This window comes from Ursus maritimus, unplaced genomic scaffold, assembly GCF_017311325.1.
Source record: "Ursus maritimus isolate PB19 unplaced genomic scaffold, ASM1731132v1 scaffold_24, whole genome shotgun sequence".
Lineage (NCBI taxonomy): Eukaryota > Metazoa > Chordata > Mammalia > Carnivora > Ursidae > Ursus > Ursus maritimus.
In genome coordinates, this window is record NW_024424897.1 from 42,777,318 (window position 1) to 42,792,521 (window position 15,204).

The 15,204-nt window shown below is 44.0% G+C and overlaps 1 pseudogene; it reads right to left on the bottom strand.

Annotated features, from left to right (window-relative positions):
• Positions 1 to 10,394: 10,394 nt before the first annotated feature.
• On the bottom strand, positions 10,395 to 11,732 carry LOC103667196 (annotated as a pseudogene).
• Between the last annotated feature and the right edge of the window lie 3,472 nt (positions 11,733 to 15,204).

The window sequence follows — 15,204 nt, forward strand, 5'->3', positions numbered from 1 at the left end:
AGAGACCCTCGTTTGCACAGACTCATTCTAAAGGCCCTGACCCTAGAAGCTTTATATTAATGAGGTTGGATTCTTTTCTTTAAAGAAGGGGATCCCCCGAGTATATAAACATCAGGCCCCTATAGAGCCTGGGTGTAAGTTCTCTGGCTCCAGGATACAGGACTTCAGAGAGGAAAGGGGCCGGGGGCAGTTTCAAAGGGAGGCCGCCTGGAGACTAACGAGGGAGAGTTTCCTGTGAGAAAGAGGTTCATACATGTGTCAAACAGCGAGGCAGCCCTTAATTTCCAAAGAACTGTAGCTGTGGGGGCCGCCAGAAGTGAGGGAGCTCTCTCTTGCCTGCTTGGAGCTTTCCCTGGCCAGCGGGAGCTTGCCAAACCTTGAGGGGCAGGGTGCTTCACGGACCGGCCTGCAGCATCCTGTTGGCTGCTTTTGAATAAACAAATGGTCTTGCCAACCATTGTGTGGATTTGGGGTGGGGAGATACGCCAGTCCCAGAGTCCCTATGAGCCGGGATGGGCCATGAACTTTACAAAAGAGTAAATAAGCAATCAGGGTTGAATGAACAATGCTGTTGGGGAGGTACAGACGGATTCTGGACTCCAAATTAAATCAGGACCCACCACTGTAGAAGCAGATGAGCGTAAGGAGCAGGGAGTTTTTTCTGGAAGAGAACAGTGCTGGAAGCCTGCAGCCAGCAATGTGTTGGGACTGACTGGTACCCGCGGGGAAGAGCTGACTGCGCGTTTCTTCTCCATCATGCATTCAGCTGCTGCCAATGCGGTAGCTTGAAATCGGCCACGCGGGGAGTATTTACACCATGGAAATTGGCAGCTGCTACAACTCAGGGCTCCCCCGCCAGGCCTGGTTGTTCCATCTTTTCCAGCCCATCGCTGCCTGTGCTTTACCCCTAAAACCTCCCCTCACTGCCCCCCCTTCCACTGGCCGATCGCAGACCCTGCAAGCAGGCCGCCCTGTGTGTATAGCCGTGTGGGGGTCCTCTCGCAAAGGATCGGATTTGTGCACTTCCCCTTCGGAGCCGGCGGGGATGTCAGCAATCTTCCCGGCTCTGGGTTGACGTTTTTTGTTTTTTTCTACCCTTACAACCTGATCCCAGACAGTGATCTCTCTCTCTCTGGAATTTACAGTTGTTCTCTCTCTTACATCATGAGGCCTTCAGTATCTCAGGGATTAAGTAGCCACTTGTGAGAGCTTCGGAGGCAATAATAGAGTCAGGACAGCAAATTACCTTAGCTGTTATCAGCAACTTGAACCTATTGTCCAAATGGAAATCATGTTTATATTTGGTCAGCGTTCTTTCAAGATGCGGGTTCTCTCCGACGTACATCCCGTTCCCCTAGTGCTTGGAGAAATTCGAGATGAGCATCCTTGTGTCAGATGGACAGGACCCAGGAGTGTTATGTCGCTTCTCAGCCTGAAAGTCTTGAACTGCAAAATATTATATGGGAGGGGACGCCTGGGTGGCACAGAGGTTAAGCGTCTGCCTTCGGCTCAGGGCGTGATCTCAGCGTTATGAGATCGAGCCCCACATCAGGCTCCTCCGCTATGAGCCTGCTTCTTCCTCTCCCACTCCCCCTGCTTGTGTTCCCTCTCTCGCTGGCTGTCTCTATCTCTGTCGAATGAATAATAAATAAAATCTTTTTAAAAAAATGATCTGCATTGGGACGCCTGGGTGGCTCAGTCGGTTAAGTGTCTGCCTTTGGCACAGGGCGTGATCTCAGGGTCCTAGGATTGAGCACTGCATCGGGCTCCCTGCTCCACTGGGAGCCTGCTTCTTCCTCTCCCACTCCCCCTGCTTGTGTTCCCTCTCTCGCTGGCTGTCTCTATCTCTGTCGAATAAATAAATAAAATCTTTAAAAAAAAATTACATGGGAGACATAGGGAGGGGACTGACATTTTTGTGTCTACTTTAGGCAGATACTCCTGTAACAAATAGTCTTTGAGGAGATCATTATTATCCCCAATTTCCAGACAGAAGAATGGAGGCCCAGGGAATTTGAGTAATGTATTCAAGGATATATAACTGATAGGTAGTAGAATATTGGAGGAGTAACTTAATACATTTAATATATACATAGTATGGCAGAACTTGCAAGAAAATCAATCCCTTGTCCTATTTCTCTCTACCCCCCACCTCTCCTAAATCTGCTCCCCAAGGCAACTCTTTTTTTCCCCAAGATTTTATTTATTTATTTATTTATTTATTTATTTGAGAGAGAGTGAGTGAATGAGAGAGCGAGAACAAAGTGGGGCGGGGCAGAGGGAGAGGGAGAAGCAGACTCCCGACTGAGCAGGGCGCCTGACGTGGGCTCCATCCCAGGACCCCGGGATCATGACCTGAGCTGAAGGCAGACACTTAACCAACTGACTGAGCCACCCAGGCTCCCCCAAGGCAACTCTTTTTAGACTTTTACTATTCCTTCTTAATATCTCTTATCTTTAACCAATAGGCTTATTAGTAGAACGAGTGTAGTGACTTTGTTTAGTTTGTTTTATGTCTGTATCCTCATTGACTTAGGACATCATAAACATTTGTTGAAAAAATACCATCATTTGGGGGCGCCTGGGTGGCTCAGTCATTAAGCGTCTGCCTTCGGCTCGGGGCGTGATCCCAGAGTCCTGGGATCGAGCCCCACATCAGGCTTTTCTGCTGGGAGCCTGCTTCTTCCTCTCCCACTCCCCCTGCCTGTGTTCCCTCTCTCACTGGCTGTCTCTCTCTCTCTCTGTCAAATAAATAAATAAATAAATCTTAAAAAGAAAAAAGAAAAAATACCATCATTTTTGATGTATCAGCTGGCTTCCTGCTGTGTAAGATAAGGATCTGGTGTGCTAAAAACATTTCCTTTTCACCTCCCCCACTGCTTCCCATTAAAGCTTTATTCATATTTTTACTCTTTCAGCTAGTAACCTTTGTAACCCTAAGTCATGCACACACTCCTTTATTTCTTATTCCACAACCACGGACACTCCCTCTGGACTCCAGTGTGCGGGTCTCCGTTTCACTGCAGGTCTGCTTGACTTGAGGACCCACATGTTTCCCATCCCGCTGACCACTTCTGGACCAGTGACTGTCCCTCTGCCTCATTTTGGAAAATATATTTAAAAAATAATAGGTACTGGGTAATGGATTTTGAACTGGAGATATTCTTGGGCCAGCGTCTACCAACAGAGAACGGTCTGAAGATATTGGAGTGAGTTTATCAAGCTAATGTTAAGTGTAGTTCAGAAACATTAACAAATATGCACAGTCCAGAATTCTTATAGCAGGTTGTAATTTGCTGAAATTCTCCTATCGCCTAAGGTGAATTCCTGCCCTTCCTGCAAAACAAGACTTGCATTTTATATTAGGGATGTGATGGGCCCAAGAAACTGGTAGATACTCTGGGTTCTATCATCAGCACAAAGTACCCCAGAAATGCCCCCCCCACCTCCCATGTATGCCTGGAGCCAAGTTATTTCCTTGGCATGCGGTAAAAAGGAGAGTGGGAGCTGAGCACAGCCCTGGCATAAGCCTGGGTGTGGGTTTCATTAGAGAAAGTAATTGACACTGAGGAGCAGAGGCCATGAAAGGAAAACAGACATGGCCTTTGTTTCCCAGGGCCCTCTGGCTGACATTACACACACAACGCAAACACTGTCCACGTTGGTGCTTGATACGGACTTGTTTGTGCCCAGTCCCTGCCTTCTTCCAGAAGACAGCTTCACTTGTCTTTTATCTGTACTTCCTCGTTCCTGGCAAGTCCCACTCCTTGTTCTTAAAGGTACCTGCTGGCTCTACATAGCTGAGTTAGACAAGGGCTTGACCTACACATCTGGAACCTGGGCTTGGGCAACACCCAGGACAGATGGCAGGAGAGCTCAGCTGCAAGCCCCACAGGCACCTGTTGGTCCCTCTATCTAAAGAAAACCCCAAGGACTAGCCCCTGCCCTGACCTAGCCCCATCCCTACAGTTCAGCAGGAACGTCCCCCTCTGTGCAGATTGTAGAGTTGCCAGTGGGAACCTGGCAATGTTTGCTTGAACTCTTTGCCCTGTATTTAGAGACGATACCTGCCTACTAGAAGAATATCGTAGGAGGTAGTGGGGGAGCTCAGGTCATGGCAAGACTAGATTTGAATTGCATATACTTTGGGTCTGGACTTGCACAAAGCCACATCATTTGTTAGTACAGGAATCATTTAGGAGTAACAGAAAAATCTAGAAATGACTAAAATATGCAAATCTATTTTTCTCTCATAGTTAAGAAGTCCAGAGATAGTCATCCCAGGATTGGTAAGGTATGCCGTGGTATCCTTCTTGCATATTGCTTTAGCCTGCATGGCTTCTATTCCCAAGGTTATCTCAACATAGCTGCTAGACTTCTAGTCATTGTGTCCATATTATAGCCAACACAAAGGAAGAAGGGCAAAGCCAGGCTTTGCTTTCTTTTAAGGCTATTCCCTGGAAATAGCTCATATCGACTACTTCTATTGCTCATACCAACTACTGCTTATATGACATTGGCCAGAACCTGGTCACGTGACCACATCTCCCTGGAAGAAGACTGATCATTGTTGTTTTTACTCCGGACAGTCATGTGCCCAGTAAATAATCAGGGATTTTGTTACTAAGTACAAAGGAAAATGGAGACTGAAGGACAACCAGTCGTCTCTAGCCCTGATGGAGCAGATCAATAAGAGACTCCCTGCCTCAATTCAGGCCGCTCTTATTTGGGCTGACCGGCCTAAACAAACATTGCACATGTTTGAGAGCAAACTCCCAAGGGTAAGATGAAGCACCCTCTCAGGCTGCACCCACTCCACTGACCTCTCAGGTCAGGGCAGACCACCTCCATTTGAGGGATTGGGATGATTAGTATCTCAACGTATCCTGGCTAAGAAGACATGCTGTCTAAGATAACCTTTGTCCCGGCCACAGTAGAAGAGAGCAATGGGCTTAGACCTGTCCCACCACACAGCCATGCCAGCTAAAGGAGGCAGGGGGAAATGTCTATAATAGCTGTGTACCCAAGGGCATTGGACTCCAAATTAGGATTTGATTTAGGCTTTGCACCTATCTTCAATGACTGACATGGTTGGTCAAGGTATGCCTCCTGGATCACAGAGCACTGAGAATTCAGGCCATGCCAGATGGAGGAGTAGAGAGAGCTTCACTGACCAGGACCTGGTGAATCATGGGGCATCCCTGATCCAGGTAAAGCCACACCGATGGAAGAACATGGCTACTGTGGCGAGCAGTCCCTGAGAGGACCTCAGGGATCCCTACTTCCTGCTATCCATACCTGTGTGTAATCACTTCTCCTTGTGTGTGGACAGGACTCGTCTCATTTCTAACAAAGAGAATATGGCAGAAATTATGGGATGTCATCAGGTTACAAAAAGACTATGGCTTCTGTCTTGCTCTCCGCCTGAGAACTTACTGAGGGAATCCAGTTGCCGTTGTGGGATGCCCTGGGGGAGGTCCACATGGCAATGAACTGGTGTCTCCAGCCGACCGCCAGGAATGACCAAGGGCTGCCAACACCCACCTGAGTGAGCTTGGAAATAGATCCTTCTCCAGTCAAGCCCTGAGATGACTCAGCCTCCACCAATAGCTTGACCACAATTTCAGGAGGAACCCTGAACCAGTCACCCAGCTAAGCTGCACCCAGATTCTTGCCCTGCAGAAACTGTGAGAGCATGTCTATTGTTGTAAACTGCTGCTTCTTGGGGCAATTATTTATGCAGCAATAAATAACGGATCTAGGTTGTTTACATCTATTATTATTATTATTATTACGTTCAGTTAGCCACTGTGTTTACATCTTCTTAAGAAATTCTGCAAGTTCATTCCCATTCTCAACTTTTAAAACTTGTTTCTATATCTGCCTTGAAGTGCCAGGTTCAGGCCATGCAAGAATGTGAACACAGAGCTGAGATAATCCCCTTGAAATTAGAGAAATATCTCTCCAGGCAGTATGAGTGTCACGAAGAAATACTATAAATCACTTTCTTTATTTAAAAAAACGTGTGGGAGCGCCTTTCCGCAGCAGACGACATGCCTCCGCTTAGAGAAGCAGAGTCTCGTTTCTTCTCGCAACATGCTGAAAAGACGTTCACTCATTAGTTGCATTGCATATTTGCCATCTCCTCTCCTTCCTTCGTCCCTGAGTCAAGGTCAGGGCACCTGCTGTTTGCTTTGTTCTCTGTGAGTGAAGCAGTGCGTGAATTGGCATTCCGGTGCAACCTTTTATTCCTAGAATGGTGCTCTTCTTTGCTAAGCATTTGGCTAGGTTTCCATCAGTACCGATTCCAACATATACTTTTTCATAAGATAATAATTATAGATGAAAACTCTCTTCTCCCATATCATGAATCTGCAGTGATGCAGAGAATAAAATGCCAGGGAGCACTTTCCCTTCTATATGTAGCACACATACGCCAAAGGCTGTTCGGTACAGGGAACATCAGCATTTTCCTTCCTATGTGAAGGGAAATATCTTTAGGACGCACTCCCGATAGTAAGTGCTTTGTTACATTGTATGCTATTGAATTTTTTGCAACAGCCTAGAACATCACTAGATAAAGAACTTTTGTTTGCTTTCTCTTCAAGCATAACATGGGTCATTAGCTCGTTAATTGGATTTAGTCATTAATTGGATTTAGACCTTTTTGGCAATAGGATGATTTATAGCCTGGTTTTGCTGCAGACGTGTAGATTTCAATAATGTTGCTATGGCTATGATATTTTCTGTTTGCCTTTAGAAACAAAATTCGTCAATTTGGAAAGTATTATTATGTTCTTATTCTAGAAAAAAATACTTCTTTATTGAGAGGTCACCATGTTTTGTTTGAAAAAGACAATAAAAAGTCATGGGTGGCTTTATGTTTACATCTGGACAAGTTCATAATAAACAATACACTGAGGAATAGAGGTAAAGAAATCGCTAGCCCCGTAATATCCAATTTTCAGATACTCAATATCCCTTTTACTATTTGCACTATTGTTTTTTGCCTACTTGTGCAAAATAATTACATTTTCAGATGTTTATCCTATAACATACAGAGTCATACTCTATATTTTTACTAGAGTCCTATTCACTACTTAACTTTATAATGCTATTTTGATTTGTGGTATTCACGTTACTATATTCATGATTTTTATTTTATTTATTTTATTTTTATTTTTAGAGAGGGAGGGGAAGGAAGAGAGGGTGAGAGAGAATCTTAAGCATTCTCCGCGCCCAGCATGGCGCCCGACGTGGGGCTGGATCTCACAACCCTGAGGTCATGACCTGAGTCGAAATCAAGAGTCGTCACTTAACTGACTGAGCCACTCAGGCACCTTTATTCGTGATTTTTTACAAAATCTTTAATAACAGGTTGATTGAGATATAATTCACATAAAATCTGTCCTTTGAAAGTGTGCAACTCAGTGGTTTTCAGAATATTCGTAGAGTCACCGTAGAGTCAACCGTCACTGTTATCTAATTTTAGAACATTTTCATCACCCCAAAAAGAAACCCTCTCCCTGTTAGTAGTCACTCCCTATTACCCTCTTCCCTCCAGCCCCTGAAAACCACTCATCTGCTTTCTGTTTCCCCAGATTTGCTTATTCTGGACATTTCCAATAAATGTAATCACACAACATGTGGTCCTTTGTGTCTGACTTCTTTCACTTAACATGATGTTTTCAAGATTCATCCATGCTGTGTATGGAGTAATGAATTCATTCCTTTTTATGGCCAAATATTTTTCCATTATGTGGATATGACACGTTTTGCTTATTTCTTCATCAGTTCACAGACAATTAGATTGTTTCCACTTTTTAGCTATCATAATAATACTGCTATGGACATTCATGTACGGGCTTTCGTGTGGATATGTGTTTTTATTTCTCTTGTGTCTATACCTACGAGAGGAGTTGCTGGGTCTTATGGTAACTCTCTGTCTAACATTTTGAGAAGCTTCCAAACTGGCTGCACCATTTTACAATCCCCCCAGCAATGTATGAGGGTTGCGATTTTTCTGCGTATTCATCACCATTTGTTACTGTCTGTCTTTTCTATTTTAGCCATCTGAGTATGCTTAAAGCGGCATCTCCTTCTGGATTTTTTGGTTAACAGCTTTATTGAGATATAATTCACCTCCATACAATTCACCCATTTAAAGTGTACAACCCAGGGGCGCTGGGCTGGCTCAGTCGGGGGAGCATGTGACTCTTGATCTCGGGGTTATAGGTTAAAACCCCACATTGGATGTAGAGATTACTTAAAAATAAGATTTATTTTTAAAGCGTACAATCCAGTGGTTTTTCATACATTCACAGTTGCGCAATCATCACCACAATCAGCTTTAGAACACTTTCATCATCCTCTGAAGAAACTCCATTCCCTTTAGCAATCTCAGTGTGGTTTTCATTTGCATTTCCCTTCTGAGTAATGATATTGAACATCTTTTCATGTGCTTATTGGCCATTTGTACATCGTCTTTGGAAAAATATCTGCTCAAATCTTCCGCCCATTTTCTTTTTTTTTTTTAAGATTTGTTTATTTATTTGAGAGAGAAGCGCGAGCTTGAGTGAGGGGAGGAACAGAGGGAGAGAATCTTCAAGCAGACTCCCTGCTGAGCTCAGAGCCTGGCGGGTGGGGGACGGGGCTCTATCCCACTACACTGAGATCGTGACCTGAGCCAAAATCAAGAGTCAGACACTCAACTGACCGAATCACCCAGACGTCCCTTGCCCATTTTCAATTGAGTTATTTTTCTTTTTCTTGTTGAGTTGTATGTATATATATATATATATATATTACGTATTCTAAATACAAATCCCTTATCAGGAATCTGGTTTGCGCCTAGTTTCTCCCATTCTGTGGGTTGTCTTTCTATTTCCTTGATAGTATCCTTTGAAGCTCAAAGGTTTTTAATTTTGAAGAAGTATGATTTACCTATTTTTTCCCTGTCACTTTGCTTCTGATGTCATATCTAAGACAACATCATCTAATCCAAGATCACGAAGATTTCCTCCTAGGTTTTCTTTTAAGAGTTTTACAGTTTTAGCTCTAACATTTAGGTCAAAGATCCATTTGGAGTTAATTTTTTACCTACAGTGTGAGATCGCAGTCCACATTCATTCGTTTGTATAGGGATATCTAGTTGCCTGGGCAGCATTTGTGGAAAAGACCAATTTTTCTTCATTGAATGGTCTTGGCATCCTTGCCAAAAATCAATTGACCAACAACGGGAAGGTTTCTTTCTGAACACTCAGTTCCATTTCCTTGATCTATTTGTGTCTATCCTCATGCTATCACCACACTATTTTGATGACTTTTTTTTTTTTTTAAGATTTTATCTGTTGGGACACCTGGGTGGTTCAGTCAGTTAAGTGTCTGCCTTTGGCTCGGGTCATGAGAGCCCCACATCAGACTTCTTGCTCAGTGGGGAGTCTTCTTCTCCTCTGCCTGCTGCTTCCCCTGCTTGTGCTTGCTCGCTCTCTCTCTGTCTGTGACAAATGAATAACTAAAATCTTTAAAAAAAGATTTTATTTATTTGAGATAGAGAGAGTAAGAGAGAGTGAGCACAAGCTGGGGTGGGGGCAGAGGGAGAGGGAGAAGCAGACTCCCCACTGAGCAAGGAGCCTGATGTGGGGCTCGATCCCAGGACCCCGGGGCCACAACCCAAACGGAAGGCAGCCACTCAACCAACTGAGCGACCCAGGCACCCCTCAACAGGTGTATTTGTAATTGTTATAAAGTTGAACTGCTGAAACATGTTCCCGAAACAAATTTTGACTTGCATTAATGCTTTATGTCCCTGCCTTTCTATTAAAAATTCACACACACACACACACACAAATGGAAAAAATGCCAATACCTGATTTCTGCTCCCTATTTTTCCACTTGCAAGCCTATACTTAAGTAACTTTTGACCCCATGGGAAAAAGATATCTAATATTCAGAACTACCAATAACAGGAAGAAGAGATTTTTTTTTAAATAATAAAATGTTTTTCATCATAGTGGATTCCTTTTTTTTTAAATTAATTAATTTATTTGAGAGAGAGAGAGAGCACATGGGGAGGGGCAGAGGGAGGGAAGCTTCAAGCAGACTCCCCAACAAGCAACAAGGGCCTGACTCCAGGCTCTATCCCATGACCCATGAGTTCATGACCCCAGCTGAAACCAAGAGTAGGAAGCTTAATTGACTGAGCCACCAGGCACCCCCATTGTAGTGGATTCTTTTTTTTTTTTTTTAGATTTTATTTATTTGTTTGAGAGAGAGAGAGCACAAGTGGGGTGAGGAGCAGAGGGAGAGTGACAAGCAGACTTCATGCTGAGCACAGAACCCTACGTGGGGCTTGATCCCATGACGCTGAGATCATGATCTGAGTTGAAATCAAGAGTCGGATCCTTAACCAACTGAGCCACCCAGTTGCCCCCCCATCATAGTGGATTCTTAAGCACGTTCTCCACATATGCCAGATGCTAGGTGGATGTCTTTTGGCATAATCGTTATACGTTTGGCATGGATAGTACACAGGTTTGTCTTCAAAGAGGCCCAACAGATAGGCCTCGCTTGCTTCCTGCAAAGCACCAATAGCTACACTCTGGAAAGGCAGATCTGTTTTGAAGTCCTGAGCAATTTCTCACACCAGACTCTGGAAAGGAAGTTTGTGGCTCAGAAGTTCAGGGGACTTCTAACAACATCTAATTTCACAGAGCACCCCAGTCCCAGGCCTGTACCGATGAGGTTTCTTTGCCCGTCCAGTAGAGGGCGCACTCTTGCGAGCGACTTCTGTAGCCAGTTGCTTCCCCAGTGCTTTCCCACAGGTCCATTTGCAGGCGGTCTGCTTTAAGACCTCCTTACTTACCCCCTTCTCCTTGGGCTGGGCTTGGCAAGACAGAAGCGGCCTTGGCATTAGTGAGGGACAGTGGCGAGGAGGCCTGAGCTACTAGTTCTTTTTAAAACTTTTGGGCAATATGGTGCCTGGGGATAGAGGCAATGAAAATGCAAATTTAATCATCGCTCAGTCAGTGTTCTTAGCTGCCAGCAACAGAAACTAACTCTAGGTGATTCAAGCACGAAAGAAAACTTGCTAAAGCAATATTGCTGGGACTGAAGGAGAAACAGGCTCTGAAAATTGTCAGAACAAGGGGTGTGCCAGCAGTGACCAGGACCACAGCCTATATATTACTATCGATCAGTCCGGGAAGAAGCTGTGATTACAACTGCTGGACCACTGAATGCCGCAGGTGGGACCGTGTTCCCCAGAGGCCCTGGACCCTGCCCCAACCGCTAAAACCGTAGCCCCTGCGAATGGATATTGCTGCCACCAGGCACCACAGCCGGTTCCTGATTCTCTGTGTCACTTGCTCGCAGTCCAAAGTTGGAGAAAGGACGGTGCAAGATCACGTCTGTACTTGCCTCTCATACCCAGTGACGCTTCCCGGCCTGCCTTTGGAATAAGACTGGGGCCGGTCAAGGGTGCAGCAATCTGGTTGGAAGGAGGTCTGGTGTTCTATTTGCATTTACAACATTAACAAATTGTGTTTCCTTAGACTGTATTTATTTGGGGTGGCTTTGGGCATATAATGGAAATTATGGAGAGGCTGGTGATGGTAGAACTCTTCCACAAGTCACCCCTTGGCATATGTAATTCAGACGTACCGAGGTTTAAATCCTGGCTGAGCCACTTAATTTAGTTACGGAGCTTAGGAAAATTACTTGAGTTTTCTGAGTCTCGTTTCTTTCTTTTATTTATTTATTTATTTATTTATTTATTTATTTAAGATTTTATCTATTTATTTGACACAGAGAGAGACAGCCAGCGAGAGAGGGAACACAAGCAGGGGGAGTGGGAGAGGAAGAAGCAGGCTCCCAGCGGAGGAGCCTGATGTGGGGCTCCATCCCAGAACTCCGGGATCACGCCCTGAGCCAAAGGCAGACGTTTAACAACTGAGCCACCCAGGTGCCCCCCCTTTTTTTTAATAGATATTTTTTAAAATTATTTATTTATTTGTTTATTTGGGGGGGAGAAGAGGGAGAGAGTACGGAAGGAGAGGGAGCGGGAGAAGCAGACTCCCCGCTGAGCAGGGTGTCCAATGCAGGACTCCATCCCAGGACCCTGGGATCCGGACCTGAGCCAAAGGCAGATGCTTAACCGACTGAGCCACCCAGGCGTCCTGAGCCTCGTTTTCCTTATCCCAAAAATGAAGACATAGTAGTACTTTTTTACGGGTTATTGTGGGAGTTAGAACATAAAGTGAATAAGACAGGTTTGAGTATGGAAACGTTAAGAACTGGGGCCTCTTCATATTCTTGGTTCAGTCTGTTTCTTGGCTTTTCTCTTGGTGTCAGCAACAGCCCGTTTTTCACTCTAGCTTTTGAACCATATCTGGCTCCTAGGCTTTTGTATTCCAGCTCCCAACCAATGCCAGTGTTTCTGAACTTGAGTGTCTGGTCAACTCAGAAGCAGCATTGCCTCCTGTTGAACTTGGTATTGGACTTGTAGTCCTGGCCGTGTTATTGGCTGAAAGCTGTCAGGCTTAGAAATGCCTCTCCATCCCTTCCACAATTAGCCATGGCACATTGGTAGGAGACAGGGCAGAAAAATCAGGTGTTGTAAGCACAGGCTCTGAAGTTAGACTGGGTAAAATCAAACCCACCCAGCTCCATCACTTAATTAGGTATCAACTTTGGAGAGGTCATATAATCTCTCTGTTTCTTCTTCTGTAAAATGGGGATAATGGTATTATTATTTCATAGAGTTACGATGACTAAATAAATATATTTATTAGAACAATACCAGGCCAGAAGCAAGCTCTGTAGTACATATTATTTTATTTTATTTTATTTTATTTTATTTTATATTTATTTTATTTTATATTTATTTATTTTTTAAGTCTGAGACTCAAACCTAAGCACTGAAGAATGAGGACACAAGGCAGGAAAATTATAACTGGCAACTAAGATGCCAAGGTCAGACTGTGCCCAGCAGAAAGACTGGCTCAGGCCGAACAGTGAGTCGCTGGCGTTGGCCTCCTGGCAGAATGACAGGATCAGAGCGATGCTTTACAACAGCGGTTTCCAGACGGGGATGTGTGCTCATTCCTGGGGGTACATTAGATGCTACCCTGGGATACGGAAAAAATATACTATAATTTCTATTATTTTTCTTTAAAAAAATGAAACTTTTCTGAAATCTAATGTATGGATTGATGCTGGCAGCGACACTTGTCGTACAGGAGTTAAGTGTCATAAATAGTAAGAGAAGTCTCCAGAAAGGAACTTGTGTGCACTAGGGTATCATGGTTAAGGCCATTTGTACAAAAAACAAAACCAAAAACCCCCAAGCCTTTTAAGTAGTAGAATCTGGGTTGTTGTGGTTGTTTAGAAAGTTGCATGCCCAAGGTGGGGCTCAAACTCACAACCCCAAGACTGAGAGTGGCGTGCTCCACAGTGAGCCAGCCGGGCGCCCCTAAGTAGTAGAATCTTTATAACATTGTATAATGAGATAGGGAGACTTCGTCAGACAGGTTCATAGGTCATTTTGGGGTAGAGGACTTAAAAGAATTGCCAGTTTAGAGATGAATTACAGAGGTGCCTGGGTGGCTCGTTAGGTTAAGCATCCGGCTCTTGATTTCACCTCAGGTCATGGTATCGGGGTTGTGAGATGGAGCCCCGCGTCGGGCTCCGTGTTGGGTGTGGAGTCTGCTTAAGATTCTTTCTCTCCCTCTCTCTCTGCCCCTACCCCTACTGGCACATGTGTGTGCACTCTCTCCCTCTCTCTCTAAAAAAAAGATGAATTGCACATTTTGTTCTTTTACAAAAAGACTAGTATTCCAAAATTCCTGACCTTTTCTCTTATGCCAAGTGACTTTCGGTACTATGCTACCTAGCAGATATTAAAATAATAAATACATTTAGACACTATCTTTAAAGAAAAGGTGGTGCAATGTGAATTGAGAGACCATTTTGAAAAGGGATGCTTGCAAATATTTCCATTGTTATTCCTGAAATACTGCCTCATCACCTAGGAAACATTTGAATCTTCATGCTTAAAAAATTTTGGAAACAAAGTCCTCTAATCTATTCATATTCCAGACATAGGTTTATAGTATCTTTAACTGACTTGCAAGAATAACTCTTAGACATCAGTAAATTTATTGGCTGCATTTTGATAAAAAGTTGCATAATTGGTGGATAAAAATGAATATTAGGATTTAGTAATGCATTTTTGGTGCATTTTAATACTACATTACTTTGTGAGTATCTTTTTTTCAGCTATGATGATGAATAAAAGCTTTTTTGAAAATAAACCGAAGTTGAAACATATTTGTGAATCTCTGAGTCACAAATTATTAAACCAACATTCAAACAAAAACAGTGAAATTTATTCCGGTATAGAGAGAACAAAAACGTTTTGTATCTCTGACAAGTCAAATAAAAATATAAATAAAAATATTCATTTCCTCTCTATTTCCTTTTAATTTGTAGTCTTGTGCACATTTTTTTTTAAGATTTTACTTATTTATTCGACAGAGGTAGAGACAGCCAGCGAGAGAGGGAACACAAGCAGTGGGAGTGGGAGAGGAAGAAGCAGGCTCCCAGCGGAGGAGCCTGATGTGGGGCTCGATCCCATAACGCCGGGATCACGCCCTGAGCCGAAGGCAGGCGCTTAACCGCTGTGCCACCCAGGCGCCCCGTCTTGTGCACACTTTACAATGTTCATCTATGTTTAGTCATATGCGTACATTACTTAGAAATACATAAATATACTAGAGATTAATGTGCAAACATTTTTATTGAGAGGGTGTGCTTTCGAAAGAATTTGAAAACCACTGCTTGGAAAGAGAAGTCTGAGCCTGTGTAGGAGACAAAGGAAGAGAGGGGCAAAAAGATTTTAGGACAAGAGACCAGTCACGCACATTGGCCTTGCAACATTCCAGATCAGTGGTAATAAGAGAATGAATTAGGGTGGTGACATTTTGAATGAAAAGGGACAGATTCAAGAAAATGAGGTGATGAGAAAGCAGAGCAAGAAGCTTTGGTGACTAATGGCATTTAGAAAGCAAGGAGAGGGGCACCTGGGTGGTTCAGTGGGTTAAGCGTCTGCCTTCTGCTCAGGTCATGATCCCAGATCGAGCCCCGCGTCAGGCTCCCTGCTCAGCGGGGAGTCTGCTTCTCCCTCTCCCTCTGCCCCTCCCCCTG